This window comes from Mustela erminea, chromosome 20 (genome assembly GCF_009829155.1).
Source record: "Mustela erminea isolate mMusErm1 chromosome 20, mMusErm1.Pri, whole genome shotgun sequence".
Classification (NCBI taxonomy): domain Eukaryota; kingdom Metazoa; phylum Chordata; class Mammalia; order Carnivora; family Mustelidae; genus Mustela; species Mustela erminea.
Genome location: NC_045633.1, coordinates 2,056,719 through 2,071,984, shown reverse-complemented (window position 1 = coordinate 2,071,984; position 15,266 = coordinate 2,056,719). Strand labels below are relative to the sequence as shown.

General features: G+C 55.7%; 1 protein-coding gene across 2 annotated transcripts in view; it reads right to left on the bottom strand.

The window, feature by feature from the left end:
* The window catches only part of GSG1L (GSG1 like), a 197,501-nt gene that overhangs the window by 37,611 nt on the left and 144,624 nt on the right, over positions 1-15,266 (bottom strand). The window lies entirely within an intron of this gene.

Genomic DNA, 15,266 nt, shown 5'->3' with positions numbered 1-15,266 from the left:
TTCAGATCTTTGGACCCTAAGATGAGGACTCTGACGGGTAAGGCAAAAGGTGGGTGAATGGGACAAGGCAGCTTCAATGCCAGTGCCTGGGGGCATAGCCTTGTTACAGCTGGAAGGGTTATTACAGCCCTGGGGGCATTCCCTGTGTGGACCATGGCATCTGGAGCCCTCACGAACCCAACCCTAGGACAGAGTGATACAGTGTGGGGAAGAGAAGGAGAGGATAACCAGAAAGGAAAGCAATCACGCTTGTGCACCTGCTGTGGGCCAAGCACTCGGGGTTATCACCTCTTCCTTTTCGTAACAACCTTCTAAGTATCAAGAAGTACCATGATCGGGACTATGTACCATTGTTCAGGTGGCCCACTGTACATCTCCATAGGGTCCATTCACGATGCAGTCTACATGCGTGTCTCTCCCTGGAGAGGAAGCAGAACCACGCCTGTAAGGCTGTGTATGTACAGCCGAGTATGATTATTCGCACTTCACAGACGAGAACACAGAAGCCTGGAGTGCTAAAGTCTGTCCACGGTTACGAAGGGGGTCGATGGCGTTGTCGGGGCTGGTGCCCAGATTCAAATGCCCTCAGCTGCGGGGCTTATCCCGTGCTGCCCAGCGCGCGTCTGTCCTGCCCTGGCTGCCTGATCACCCTCTTCCCTCTTCTTGAAGAGGAGGCAAGAGGAAAGATGCAGATGAACGGAGGAGAGGAGGAGGTTTAGCAGAGACGGAAGTTAAGAGGGAGCAGGGCTCTGCGTCCTGGGACTCAGAGTGGGCAGTGGAGGGAGAGAGCCGCCCTGCATTCCCACAGTGTGAAGATAAATGTTGAACGACTGGTTCTCCAGAGGGAAAAGAAAAGCCCTGATCCGTAGCATTTGCCGAGTTCCATGGTGCAGTGACTCCCACTATGGCCGATCTCAAGCTACCGATGTGACGTCACCGAAAGCAGAGCAGAGGTTGTGCCATCGGCGCTCCCGACCTCGTGCCCGCAGGCTCCAGCACACCTCTGGGTCACGCTCCAGCCCCTGGACCCCGGATGCAACGGAGACCAAAGACGCAACGTGGCTGCCTGCTTCTCTGAGCCTGGATCAGCCCCTTGTGGACACTTGTCGCTGTTATGGGACCGCAGGTGTGGCCTGGCGGGGAGCCCTCAAGTCAGAAAATCCGGTACGTTCTAGTCTGCATTTTTAGTTGTGCCCTGGCAGGTGGCACAGAACTGTCCCGGGCTGTCACAGCCAACACAGCACCCTCTTTGGTCCTCTCTGCCCTGGCTCAGTCTATTAGAAGGAGGAGAGTGGTGAGCCATATGGCTGTCTTATTTTTCTTTACTTGACACAGTCCTGGGTGAACTTGCCAAGAGGTACATAACAGATCTACCTTATTCTTTGGAACTGCTGCATACAACTCCTTAATAATGAAGTAGTGTGTTTTACTTAACCAATCAATTGACAGTTATATTATTTCCAGGTTTTTGCTCTATGAGCAGCGCTGCAATGAACGCTTCTCTGTAAGTGTCTCTGTGCTTACAAGCAGGGATATCTGCAGAGGGAATAAGAAGAAATGCTGGGTCATGAAGCCTGTGCATTTTAAAGTTGAGTCCATGTCGGGGAATTGCTCTCTTGTGTGGTAGCCCCATCTTGTGCTTCTGCCAGCTGTCTGGGGGGTCTTACCTCAATCTTCCCCGACGCTGCAGATTCCAAAACGTTAAATACTGTGCCCCTTGCATGACGCAGAGTGACTCTTCAACATCATTTAAAGTTTTGTGTTCCCTTCGTTCCTAGTGAGCTTGGGTGTTCTTCAGGACTTAGTTGACCATTCCTACCTCTGTCCTTACAGTGCCTGAATGTATCCTTTGTCAGTTTAAAAAAAAAAAAAAATATATATATATATATATGTACACATAGACATTTTCCCTTATCAGTTGGTAGGAATTCTTTATGTATTCTGCATACTAATCCTGCCCGTTGCATAGAAGACCGAGAGTCTACTGCTTGCCATTTCCCATGCGCTGCGCATCTTTTTGTTTTTAATTCATAAATAGACTTTGGTTTTTAGAGCCATTTTAGGTTTACAGAAAAAGTGAGGGGAACTTACAGAGAGCTCCCCTGTGCCCCCGGTCACCACTCCCACAGTTTCCCGTATGATTAATATCTGGCATTAGCGTAGTGTGTTTGCTAACCATTGACAAGCCAACGCTGATCCCAGTATTAACTAAATTAAACTATTAACTTAGTTTATGTTAGGGCTTTCTCTTCGTGTTGTATATTCTATAGATTTTGATCAATCTTTTTTTTTTTTTTTTTTGGATCTTGATCAATCTTTGGTGACACGTGTCCACCATTACTGTGTCGACTCATTTCACGGCCTTAAAAATCCCCTGTTCTCCACCTGCTCATCCCTCCCCTTCCCACCGCCCTGAAGCCCTGGCAGCCACCAATCTTTTTGCCGTCTTCATCATTTTGCTTTTTCTAGAATATCATATAGTCGGAATCGTATGGTGTGTAGCCTTCTCAGGTCGACATCTGTCAGTTAGCAATAGGCATGTACGTTTCCTCCATGTCTCCTCATGGCTTTCCAGTGCCGAATGATGGCAATTATGGATAAAGCCTCTTTTGTCCTACATTTTGGTATCTGATATCGTCAAACTTACCAGTCTTTTCCTTTTTGGTTTTTGCTTCCTCTGTCTACTTTTAGAAAAGGAGCATCGTGAGGGACCTGGGTGGCTCAGTCGGTTAAACATCTGCCTTCGGCTCAGATCACGATCTCCAGGTCTTGGGAATAAGCCCCATGTCCTCGGCCTCCCTGCTCGGTGGGGAGACTGGTTCTCTCTCTCCCTCTGCCCCTTCCCCTGCTCACTTACTCTCTCTCTCTCAAATAAAAATCTTAAAACAAAACAAAACAAAACAAACAAGACTTAGAAAAGTAGCACCATCAATACACGGTCCTATATTTTTATATGAATTCACCCAGAATTTATCTTGGTGAATGGCGTGAGGAAACTGTCTTTAATGAGTCGCTAATTGTTTCGAATCCTTGTAGAATGGTCTGTTCTTTCTGCAGTGATTTTAAATGACACTTACATTCCAAGCCCGACATGTATATGAGCCTGTGTCCTAATGTCACTCTGCTCCACTGGTCTCCCTCTGTCCCTGTGTCAATGCCACAGTGTTGTAGTTCTTATAAGTCACAAGAGAGTCTGTTCGCTGGGAGGGCAAGCCCCCTCTCCTCGCTGCCCAGTGCTCATTCCCCCTGGAACTGCTGCCCTACCCAGGAGCCTTGTGCCTTTGGTGGGGTCCCGACCCCTTCCCTAGCCACCCCAGTCCCTTTCTCGGGGAGGAGCTTTCTCTCCAAACGCCCCACAGTTCTAACCTCTTCAGGTCCTTTGGTACCCTGCCAGTCCAGATGCTCCCTGAGTTATGCGACCTCTGGATGCCTTGGTTTTCTCATCTATAAAATGGGGATCTTAGTAGGCACAGGTAGTTCTAGTGAACATCTACTAAAGAAAGAAAACTTTCATGAGAACAATCATTCCTTGGATTAGGGCAGTGGGGACATAACAAAAACTCCCAGCTAGACCCAAAAGCCAGACCCAGCCTGTCGGCAGAATAATTAATTTTCCAAATCGTTAGTCTGAAAAAGCATTGATTTCTCAATCGAATTCCATTTACTCCTAAATACGAAAGGCCGTGCTTTAAGAAAATGACAATTCACTCCGAGATAGGCTGGTGAGAGTCTCTGATTGCATTTTGAAGAGGCTCCTTTAAAAACCTGACCCTCACCCATGTTTCTGGAAGCAGGTCTGCTCTGGAGAGGGAGGTCCACAGTAGCGTCTGTCATAGGAACCCTCTGCAGAAGGAATGGTTTCCAACTCCTCTGGGTGAAAAAGTGACTTTCTGCAGAGTTCCTGCACGTCCTAAATTAGCATCAACTAAATGAATGGGGCTTTCCTGCTCCGTGACTGCTGCTTCCTGGCGGGAAGGAAACTCATGGCTGTAAACCTCATTTTCCAAATCCTGCCACCATAAACGGGAGCCCCGGCCCACAACCCCACGCGGTGAGGTGGCCATGGCTCATCCAAGCCTCTGGGGGACGCTGGAGGGCACTGGCGTGTGACGCTGATGGAGGCGCCAGAGCTGGGCTGGGTGTGATTCCTTCCCAGAGCGGGAAGGGCTGCCACAACTCCCAGCCCTGCTCAGACCAACAAAGGGAAGTTGGCTGTCCAGTCCGGAGGGGCTGGCGCGGGCCCAGAATTGAGAGACAGTGTCGGGAGGGTCAGAAGGTAAGCCCAGGGTAAAGCAGGGGGAAAACAAAGTGACAGAGAGTCTGTAGCTTCCAGCTCTGTCACTCACCAGCTACGTGACCTTGAGGGGGTGATGTCCCATTTCTATGCCTCAGTTTCCCCAAGTGTAACGTGGGGGTAATAACAGCACCTGTCATAGGTCGGTATGAGTAGCAGGTGGCTTATACTTGTGAAGCATCTAGAATAGTGCTTGGCAGGAAGGAGGCCCTGTATCAGTGCTTCTTGAATGAATGAATGAATGAATGCCTAAGACCCACTGGAGTATAGGTCCATCTGGAGTATAGGTCCTCCAGATGGCACCCTTGTCCAGGCACCAGGTCCGGAGTCCCAGCACACAGTAAGTGTTCGGGACGGATCAGGCGAACAGACCACCACAGATGTCAAGGTGTGTGGGGGCGGGGCGTTAGTCCGCGGGTGGAGAGTCCTGGGTCCTGGATACGGGAATGAGCAAGGCGGGGGACCGGATCTACTGATTTAGGAGAGCCAGTTGTCTACATGAGCCAATATCCAAGTCAACGTTCATGTATTTATCATTTGTTAATTCGATCTGTCAGTGAACACTTATCAAATGCTTTTCACAGGTCTAGTGCTTGGGGGCCGCTAACACAGACAGACCCAGGCCCTGCCCTCAAGGCCCCCGGGGTCTAATGGAGAGATCCGGACAACGAGCACGTGAGTTAGCAGGAAGACATCCTGTAGAGAGAGGTGCCGTGATGAAAATAAAACAACGTGACAGGGAGATCCTGGGGGCCGCTCAGACTGGATGGTCAGGGAAAGCCTCTCTGGGGAGGTGATTGTTTTTTTTTTTAAAGATTGTATGTATTTATTTGAGAGAGAGTGAGACAGAGCACAAGCAGGGGGATGGGGGGAGGGAGAAGCAGACTCCCTGCTGAGATGGGGCCGGATCCCAGGACTCCGGGATCAAGACCTGGGCTGAAGGCAGACGCCCAACCCACTGGGCCACCCAGGGGCCCCTCGGGAGGAGATGTTTAAGCAAAGATTTGATGGGAGCTGGAGGCAGCCACGGGGAGGCCCGGGGCAGAGCACTCCAGTAGGAGGGGGAGAGGCCTGGCAGGGGCCAGAGCTGGGGGTGGCAGGGAGCGGAGGCTCCCGCAGGGGGCTCAGGAGAAGGTGGCTAGGGGTGGGTGAGGAGGGCAGCCAGCGGCCAGCACCTTACAGAGCTCAGTGATGAGTCCGGCTTTTATCGTAAGCGCGACAGAGGCCAGCAGACGGCAGAAAGCGGCGCCTCGGTTATGTTGACCGCTCGTCCTGGTTACTGGCTGAAGAGGGAAGACGGCGGAGGGGCTGTGGAGGAGGGAGCCCGGCTGGGGCCCGTCCAGGAGGCCGCTACTTGGCCCAGAGCTGCTGGCAGCCCCTGGGCAGGTGTGAAGGTGGAGCCAATGGGACGTCGGGTGAGGGTGCCTGGACTTCTAGGGTGCTCTCCAGAGTTCCCGGTTGGGCCACTGAGCGGGCAGATGGCGGTGGTGGTGGTGCCGTCCACTAAGATGAAGACGGGGAAGGAAGGAAAACACCGGGGGGGGGCTGGAGTCCCATCTGGGCCATATTGGTTGGAAATGTCTATCTCCTACCCAAGCAGAGACATCCAGCAAGCAGTTGGGTATACAAGTTGGGGGTTCAGGGAGCAGTCCGAGCTGGGGATCAAATGCATGAGTCACTGGCACAGGGACAAGGGCCCGGGAGAAACCACCCAGAGAGACATTGTAGGAAGAGAAAACCCGGATGGAGCCGAGCCAATGCTGGGGCCGAGCGGAGTAGGAGGGGCGGCCGGAGCAGCCCAGGAGGGGCCTAGGCAGCGGGAGGAAGTGAGAGTGGCACGGCCAGCGCCAGGCCAAATAAGTGTGCCAAGACGGAGGCAGCAGCCGTGAGGTCAGAGGTGAAGACAGAGGGGCACTGCTGGATCTGCCAGCACGTGGGCCACTGGGGACAGACGCTCAGCTACGACAGGGCTGCAGCGAAGAGAGAAAGCAGCCAAGTCATCCCAGAGAGGGCGTCCAAACCCATGCAGAAGCAGGAAAAAGGGGTGACAGCAGGGCTCAGGGATGGATCCTGAAGAGGGGAAACAGACAATGCTCCTGTGCTCCCCCCACCAAGCTATCCAGTAGATGGGGTGGGGGGGGGGTGGGCTGCGGTCAGAGAGGCCCCGGGCAACTGCAGAAGCAGGGCGGAGGCAAGGAAGGCAGGGAAGCTTCTACACAAGCAAGGGGCTGGAGGCCCCCCAGAGCGGCTTCTCTCCACTGAGCACTTGAGGGTGAGTCCATGGGTGTGGACCTGCGGCCGTTTAGGGAGCAAGAGGAGGGCGGAAATAGTCCTTTCGAGGAGTGGGGACACCCTGTGTGTGAGCTCCCTGCTCACGAGCGTAAAGAGAGATCCGGCGACATGACAGGGACGGGACGGAGTGCCAAGCCATGACGCCACGCTGTGGGGAGCGGGTGTGGTGGACCCCGGCCCAGGGGCCCCTGCTGCGGGAACACAGCAGCCTGGAGCTGTGGCCTGGGGCAGGACCCGGAGCAATGACGCCCACCCAGCTTCTGGGACTCGTCTTGCCTCTGGCCTGCCTCTGTCTTGCAGGGTTTGGACATACTCTGCTGAAGGCATGCTCCATTTAATGGAGATATCAGAGAAGGAGCTGATTAATTAATTTATTATTAAAGATGTTTATTATTATATATTAAAGAGTTTATTATTAAAGATGCTGAGTCACTACTCCGAACACTCGGAGAGCATTCGTGTCTACATAAATATTCTTGGGTATGTGGGCACCGATCTGGATTTGCCAACAATCCTATGCGTGTCATGTTGGGACATCGCAGAGCTGGTGGGGACCTGGAGGAGGCTGAAACCTGATGAGATAGGGCAGGAGGGCAGCAAAGGGGAAGCTGGGGCGGCCTGACAGTGAGTTGATGAGTCCCTGAGCATGTACTGAGTACCTGTGGTGGGCCAGACTCTCTTCCAGCTGGGGGCAAGCCGACTGGTCTCCTAATGCTCTATGGGGGGGGGGGGGGACAGAGACACCTGGGGACTGGCATGGGCCAGGGCAGCCAAGGGACCCATGGGAAGCCCAGCTGGGCTCCTTGACCAGGCTTGGGTGGGAAGGTTAGGAAAAAATGTCACCCAGGGAAGGTGACCTCCAATCTGAGAACAGCAGGCTCAGAGGGACCAAGAGGGTGTGCCTGGCCATGGACCCGCTCTGGGAGAGCTCGGAGGCAAAGTGGCCTGGTGGGCTGTTAGCGCCGTGAGGCAGGGAGGGCACGTGGGTGAGGGAGCCGCTGCTGGAGAGATAAAGGGGGCATTGAAAACTGCTGGATCTCTAGGGAGTTTGGGCTTTGTCCTGAGGGCGAATGGGCAGGAATCAAGAAACTGTAAGCAAGAAGGTGAGAATCAGGTGTGTCTCACCTGTAAGATCTCTCTGGCTGGCGTGAGGAGGTGGGAAGCAGGGGGTCGGGAGAGCTGGCTGTAGGTCCCCAAGCGACAAGGACACGGCCAGGCCAGGGCTGCTGAGGTCAGGGGGCAGGTGAGCAGGTCGCTGGAGGGGGCGAGCTTTGCCGAGAAGGATGATTTCCCAGCCGACCCGCAGATGCTAGAGAGCCCTGCCTCGGGAGTCGGGAGGGACTGGGGGTAACTGATGGGTTTGACCCACTTAGCATCGGCCGAAAACTTTGAGCTTCTAAAGGTTGGAACTTCCTGACACCCCTCAGCGGAGAGGAAGACAGAAAAATAAATCCCTTATCTATAAACATCTAAAACATTCAAATGTTTGTCCGGATGGAGACCGGAGGTTGGCTCTGACTGTCCCTCGAGCCCTCTGACCTGGGGAGCACCCCATACGGCGGGGTCCGCTTGCTCTGAAAACCGTGACCAAGGAGCCGAGCAGAGGCTATGTTTAAAGCCTGCCCAGAACTATTTTTAAAGACCAGGCTATTTTTGGACACTCTCTCGAGAACCCGAAGCCTCTCTGAGTAGCATATTTCAGGGTTTAAAAAGTTCCTCCTTACACATAACCTAAATCTTTCCAGCTCCAATTTAAGCTAATTTCTGGCTCTGCCCTCCGAGGACAAGGGGGGGGTGAGCCGGTTGACTTCTTCTTGTGGGGATCCTGTGGGAGCTGGGCAATTACCGAGTCGCCCCTCAACCTTGTCTGCCCCGGGCTAGATCACTGCCATTCCTCTGCCCTGCCCACGAGGGCCTCCCTTTCAGGCCACTTGAGTCATTAGCATCATGCTTGTTTGGATTCTGCGCATTTCTCTATTTGCCTTTTACAGGGAAGTGGCCCAAATCAGAGGCAGCTTTAATAGGGGACCGTCCCATTTCAAGGATGGGGTTTACTGGACCGCCACCAGCCTCGTCTGCCCCAACCGCCTCCATCGAGCCCCACGGCAATGAACGGACTCGGACCCTTCCCAGCAGGTAGGGGCCTAGAAGGCGTCCCTGAGGCCATGACCCCAGTTCCCAGTGAGTTCTGGAGCAGCGCAGGGCAATGTGGTGGTGGGATGATTTTTTATGTTAAAATCATGGATTTGCGCTCTAGCGTTCCCTGTTACCCTCCTTCATTGGGGTAACTGGAGAGAAGATCTCAATGACTTTGGGGCACAGTTGTCACAAAAGACTGGGAAAACAAGGGTTCGTGTCCCAGCTTTGCTGATTTCCGAAGCCGACACGCAGATACTCGCTGAGAATGTGTGGAAGAATGGGGGAAGAAGCGGAGGCGGCTTCTCTCCCCTCCGCCTGGAGACCAGGTCAGGTTGCCTGGCCTGGAGGAGTGGGAGGGAGAGAGGACAGTGGGTCCCAGGATAGAAGGACTCCAGCTATGCGGACGCGCACAGAGCAGCCCCTTCCGGGGCTGTGGGGGCGACAGAGGGTTCTCGCCCGATCTGAGCGGGCGGCAGACAGCAGCGGACGCCCCGACAGTCTGGCCACGTGCGCAAAGACACAACCAGTCCGTCCTCAAGGTCGCTCAGAAAGAGTGACGTCATCCTAGGGCCTGCTCCCACGTAACTCTTCACATGCGCTAACCCCATTCTGGTGGCCTTGGACGTTCATAAGCCCCCCGAGACAGCAGTGGGCCGTCACCCGCTGGATGGCGGTAGGAGGACGCGGGGCAGGGACGCCGGCCCGTGCCGGGGTGGGAATGAGGAGTGCGAGCTGGAGCCCCCCGAGGCAGAGCTGAAGCCGCCCTTGACATGTCCACACAAATCACACACATCACAGTTCTGGCCCTCTCCCCCTGCCTTCTGCGTCTCCACCCCAGAAATTCAAACGCTCCAGGAATGTGGTCTTGACATTCTACCCAAGCCTCGACCTTGGGCTGCATCTGGGGCAACAGTCTCAACTCTGGCATGATGCGGGATACTTGCAGCCCTGTCTGCTGAGGGGGTGCCTTCTCAGCAGCCCCGCTCCAGGCTCTCAGTCCCCCACTCAGGCTCTAGACCCCACTGCTAAACAGAGAAGCCTGAGTGTCCCCTGTAAGTACAGGGTCCCCGAGTGGTGAGGGCAGGGCAGAGACAGCCCGTATGGACCGCTCTCTCAAGCCTCGGTGACTGCTCGACTCTCCGCCTGCCCCACTAGATACTGTGGCCCAAGAGTGAAAGTGAGGGGGACCCCGTCATCAACTATCCAGACCAGGACCTTGAGAGAAAAGGAGGTGCCGTTATTAACCACCCCGGGATAGCTCGGGAGAACTGGGGGGAAAGAAATGAATGAAGCAACGAGCCCCTGATCTCTCCAGGGACCCCTCCCCCCTGCAGATCACCCCTAACCTTGATTCAGGGCTCTCGCTCTGCCAGGGACCTTTCCACCCACTGGGTGCTCTGGGGCACAGAAGTCCCGTGTTCCGGTCTCCTCTCCAAGTCTCCACTTCACAGGAGACAGTGCCTGACAGGCCGACAGTGGGGGACTCAGGGGCAGAATCCCCTCTTTTATTTTTTTTTTTGCCCAGCTTTTGTTCATTCCACGTGTAACTACGGAGCACCTGCTAGGAGCCAGGGCTGGAGAAGGACGACTAGGACAGGTGTGGGCCCTGCCTGCTTGCGAGTCTCGGGGTGGGGGGGGACCAGGACACGGGCAGAAAGCAAAGGTTAAGGGCCAGAGAGTCAGGAGGTGAGCGGTACGGGGGTCACAGCAGCTGACCTCCAGTGACCCCCACTCTGGGGGTCCGGGGAGGCATCCCTGGGGAGGGGGTGTTGCAGCTGAGCCTCGGGGGTGAGCAGCTAACCAGGTCAGAGCTACCCAAGTGTGGGGCACACAGCCCTCGGGCGCGCAAGCTTATTTTAGACCAGAAGTTCCAAACCTCAGCATTACTGACATCTGGGGCCCGATACCCCTTTGTCGTGGGGGTGGGCTATTCTGGGCTTCTCAGGATGTTTAGCTGCATCCCCGAAAATATCTCCAGAGGTTACAAATGTCCCCTGGCGGGGCGGGGGATGGAGAGAGGGCAGCCGCACCCCGGGGCGGGCGGGGAGGGGGAGCCGCTGGTTGAGATGCTACACGTTTTTACAATGGGGATGTTTTGATTTTTCCCAGTTTTATGGTTCCCTTCTCTATTCATTGCAAGTACCGCTGGTTTTTCATTTCCGGTGGTGATCTGAAGCTTCCTTTCTGAATACATTCACGTTTCAAAAAAAAAGTGAGTGATTTAGAGGAAAATGCCACGGGAATGATGGCCCCGCGGATGCGGCGGCCTTCGCGGAGGGAGAGGCCCAGGACAAAGCGTGAGGCCCGGCGCACCAGGTGAAAGCAGCAGCCCCCAGTGGGCGCCCACAGCTGCAGGCTGGGGCGCGTCCCATTAGCCGCACACCCTGTGGCAGCCGCACACCCTGTGGCAGGCTTGGGGACCCGGGGGCCACAGGGGAGGCGTGCGTCCCGGAGAGCACACACTCTCCCTTGGAAGTTCAAGACCAGCATCCCTCCAGTCTGCGCACCGATGGTTTCTCTCGGGTTGGGCACGGGAGGACAGAATGGGCTTAACTTCCCGGCCCCTGTGGCATCAGAGAGAATCTGTACACACCCGAAGTTCGCTCTTTGAGGCAAGATGCTCGCATGAGGAAAGACACCAGGGGCTCTGAAACCGCGGCGGGGGCGGGGGGCGCTCACTGGACAGGCCCATCTCGCTGTCCTCCTGGACCGTGTGCTCACCGGGGCCACGGCGTGGGGCCCTCTCTTTGGCGTTTCCCTCTCTTTCTGCCTCTGTCTCTTCTTCTGTTTCCTTCTACCTCTGTCTTTGACTCTTCCCTTCTGTCCTGTGCTCTCTGTCTGTCTCTCTCTCCCAGGAATATCCAGTCCGTGCGCCCACGCTCCAGGCAGGAATACTCCCCGTGTTCGGGCCTCCCGCTGTGGGGCCCCCCTCACCTCCCATCTGGCCCCTGGGCTGCACAGAGAAAACGAGGATGGGTTTGGGGCCCCCGCCTCAGGCCTGGCCAGCCTTGAGAACATTCCTCCGACAGCTACTGTGCCGTCCACCAGTCACATTAGCCGAAATGCAAATCCTATTCTTCTGGCCGGTTAGATTTCAAGAGCTCTGGGCTGCCACACTTCCCTGCAGGGACGCTGTGATACTATCCAATTAGTTTCGCTGCCCAGGAAGCTGCCTGCACCCCAGAAAAATGAGCTGAGCAGCCGTCTCGCCGCAGAAGCTCCAGGGAGCAAAACCTCCGACAGCCCGCCCCTTCCCGAGGCTCTGGACGGTCTGCAGAGCCGCCGACTGTCCTCACGCGGTCTGGGAGGTCTAGGAGGACAGACAAGGTCCCCGCCCTCGCGGAGCTGATGGTCTTGGGGGAGGAAAACAGAAAATCAACACATTTAAAATTCAGAGTTTAATAAATGCTGTGAAGGAAAAGAAGTGGGAGTCCGTTCGGCCAAGGCAGGAGGGCCCAGCCCCTTTGGGGAGGTGACAAGTAAGCCGAGACCCAGGACTCAGGTCTGGGCTCAGATTCAGGGCAGGAAGGTTGGAAGTGTGCTGAGGAGGCACCGCGGGGTCCCGAGGCCTCTAGGGCTGGGGCGCTGTCGGCCTTGTCTCCTCGGAAGCCCAGTGGCTCTGCTGTCCCTCCCGCAGGCACCCGTTCTCCTGACCTCTAGCTCGGGATGCTCCCAGAGAGGCACCTCCTGCCCCCCCTCCCCCAGGACAGGAGCCCAGAGGGAGCCCCACTCAGCTAGGTGACAGAGGACAAAGCTGGAGTGAGGTGGGACAGTGGATCCTGGACTTGGGTGCTGTCTCTGTCAGCCTGAAGCCAGTGCTAAGATCTCCCGCAAGGTTACTTAGCATCCGGGGCTGCCTAGGTCTGAGCAAATCTCCGGGCGGAGGAGGTGCTCATGGAGGACGGAGAGGAGGGGCCCCCAGGAGCATCACCTTTGCTGCTGTTGGCCCTGGTGTCCCTGCCTGAGACCCTCCACTTGTCGTCTGCGTACTCAACTTGGGTGGGTCTGCCCAGAAGAGAGCTAGGTCTGCCTAGCTCTCTTCTGAGGAAGGCCCTGGGAGTCAGAGAGGTGCTCCCACCAGAGCTCCGTGGTGCTCAGAATGGGGACCAGGCTTCAAGGCCCCCAGATCTCGGTCTGCCAGGAATCAAGGCTCAGCTGGGTCCATGAGCTGCTAAGGCCCCGAGGCCAGGCCAGTGAGGCGTGGCTCTACGTAGGCCCTGGGGGCAGCCTGCAGCTGGATCTCTCCCCACCCCACCCCGGCCCCGCTCCCACCCCCATCAGCCCTGCCCGCCTCAGCAAGGCTCAGCTGCCCTGCTCCTGACCCAGGCCTCCCGGCTCTGGGGTCCACTCACCTTCCCTAGGCCTGGCCCAGGAGTGGCCCTGTGTACCTCACCCTGCCCCCCAAGATGCCAGGCGCCTTCTCCAACCAAACTGCCAGTTCCTTCCCAGGCAGCTGATTGTCTTCTAGGGCTCTGGGGAATACACCCGGGTCCCCATCGCCCCACCCTTGCATCCCAGATTAGACCAACTCTCCCATCCCCATATCCTGGCTGGGCCTCTTCCCCCGGCCAGCAGACCACTTAGACACTGTCATGGGAGGCAGGACAATGTGGTCTCTGGAGTTTGACCACCTACATCCAAAGCCTGCTTCTGACACTTTAGGACCATGTGATCTGGGCTATTCCGTTAAATCTGCTGTGCCTCAGTTTCCTCACCTGGTGGTAGGAATGAACCATGGGCACACAGAACAGGGCCCAGAGCACAGTCACTGCTCGGCAAGTCTGGAGGCTACGCTGGCTGCTGCCATGCCTCACGCTGACCTGATCCCGGGACTCCTGCTACAGTGCTCCACCTGCTGGGTCAGACATCCCTGGAGGCTGACACATGCTGGAGAGAGTCTGAGTTCTTCCTGTCCTGGGGACCAAGCTATCCCACGCCCCCCTAGTTGCCCCCTAGTACTCCCCGACCCCTCTGCTCCACTACTCTTGCATCGCCCTGCTTGCCCACCAGAGCACGGCGCAGAGGGCCCTCCATGTGCCAAGTCCATTTACAATACCCTTGCTGATACATCTGCTTGGCCATGACTCATCCCTGCAAGGGGGTCCAGGAGTGAGGTGCGTGTCCTCGTGGGGAAGCACAGAGGAGAGCAAATACCTGGGAAGTGCAGTGGCTATGTAAGAGAGGCTGCAGCGTGGGGCGCCCCCGCAGACTCTGAGGGAGGAGGAAGGCTTTGAAGGGTGATACCTGGGCTACGCGGTGACATGGGGTGTTGACTGTGTACGCAAGACAGGAATCTACACACACCACCTTGCTGATCCTGCTAGGAGATTTTACAAAGGAAGAATTGTCACTGTCTCTTTGACAGATAAGGAGACGGAGGCTCAGAAAAGTTAAGGTTCTGTGGTGGGCCAAATGGGTCAGGTCCAGAGTGGGTACCCCTGAATATTTCTCTGCTGCCCATGGAAGGGCCAGATTCTCCAGATAAAGGACACAAGCACCGCCCCCTCAAGCAACCTGAACCTCCAGAGAAGAGGTGTGACTAAGCATGACGATAAGAAAAATGGAAATCTGGCAGGGGAGAAGGAGGGACGGAGAGCCATCAGTGCCCCAGACCTTGCCTGTCTTGTCACTGGTTGACTCTTCTGTGGTCTCTACCCTAGTGGGTCTCAGAGCCCGCAGGCCTCACCAGGGTGAGTATGATTGCATGGCAGTGGATGGTGTGGCTCTATGCACTGGGGGTGGATGAGAAAGGCACCAGCCCCTCAGTCCAGGCTACTTCCCAGACCCCCAGCACACCTACCCGCAGACACCACGAACCTTCAGGTCTCAAACATGGGCTTAACACCCATCAGTCATCTCTGGGCAGCCAGCGATGTCTGTCTGGCCATCCAGCAGGGGACAGAGCTCCAGGTTGGAGGCAGACACACCTGGGTTTGAATCTCAATTCTGCCACTTCCCAGCTGTATGTCCGTGGACAAGTCACTTAACATCCCGGAGCCCCCATCTCTGGGCCTGAGCATAACACCCAGGCATATCCACTCATACAACCAGTACTCCTTGAGTACCAGCTGTGTGCCAGGTATTTTTCTAAGTCTTGGGGACCCAGTAGAGAGTATGACAGAGTCCCTGTCCTCAGGGAGCTGATAGTCAAGTAAGGGAAACAGACAATAAAGACGTAATTTCAAGGAAGAAACAGAATGAGGAGACAGAGTGGCTGGAGAAAGCTATTTCCGATCAGATCATCAGGGAAGGCCTCTCTGGGAAGGGGCTTCAAACTGGGACCTGAAGGATAAGGAGGAGCTGAACGTGAAAAAACCCAGGAACAGTCCCAAGCAGAGGGAACAGAGGTTGTCAAAGACTTTAGACGGGGAGAAGGTCTCAGTGTGGCTGGAGCCCGTGGAGTGAACAGGTGCAGGGCCGCAGGAGGTGGGGCAAGGAACAGCTTGGGAAGGGATAGGGATTTTATTCTAGAAGCCTCTAGAAGCTTTTAAGCAGGCACTTTCCCCGCTTAGTCATATGAGACATAAAAGCACAGAGGGCA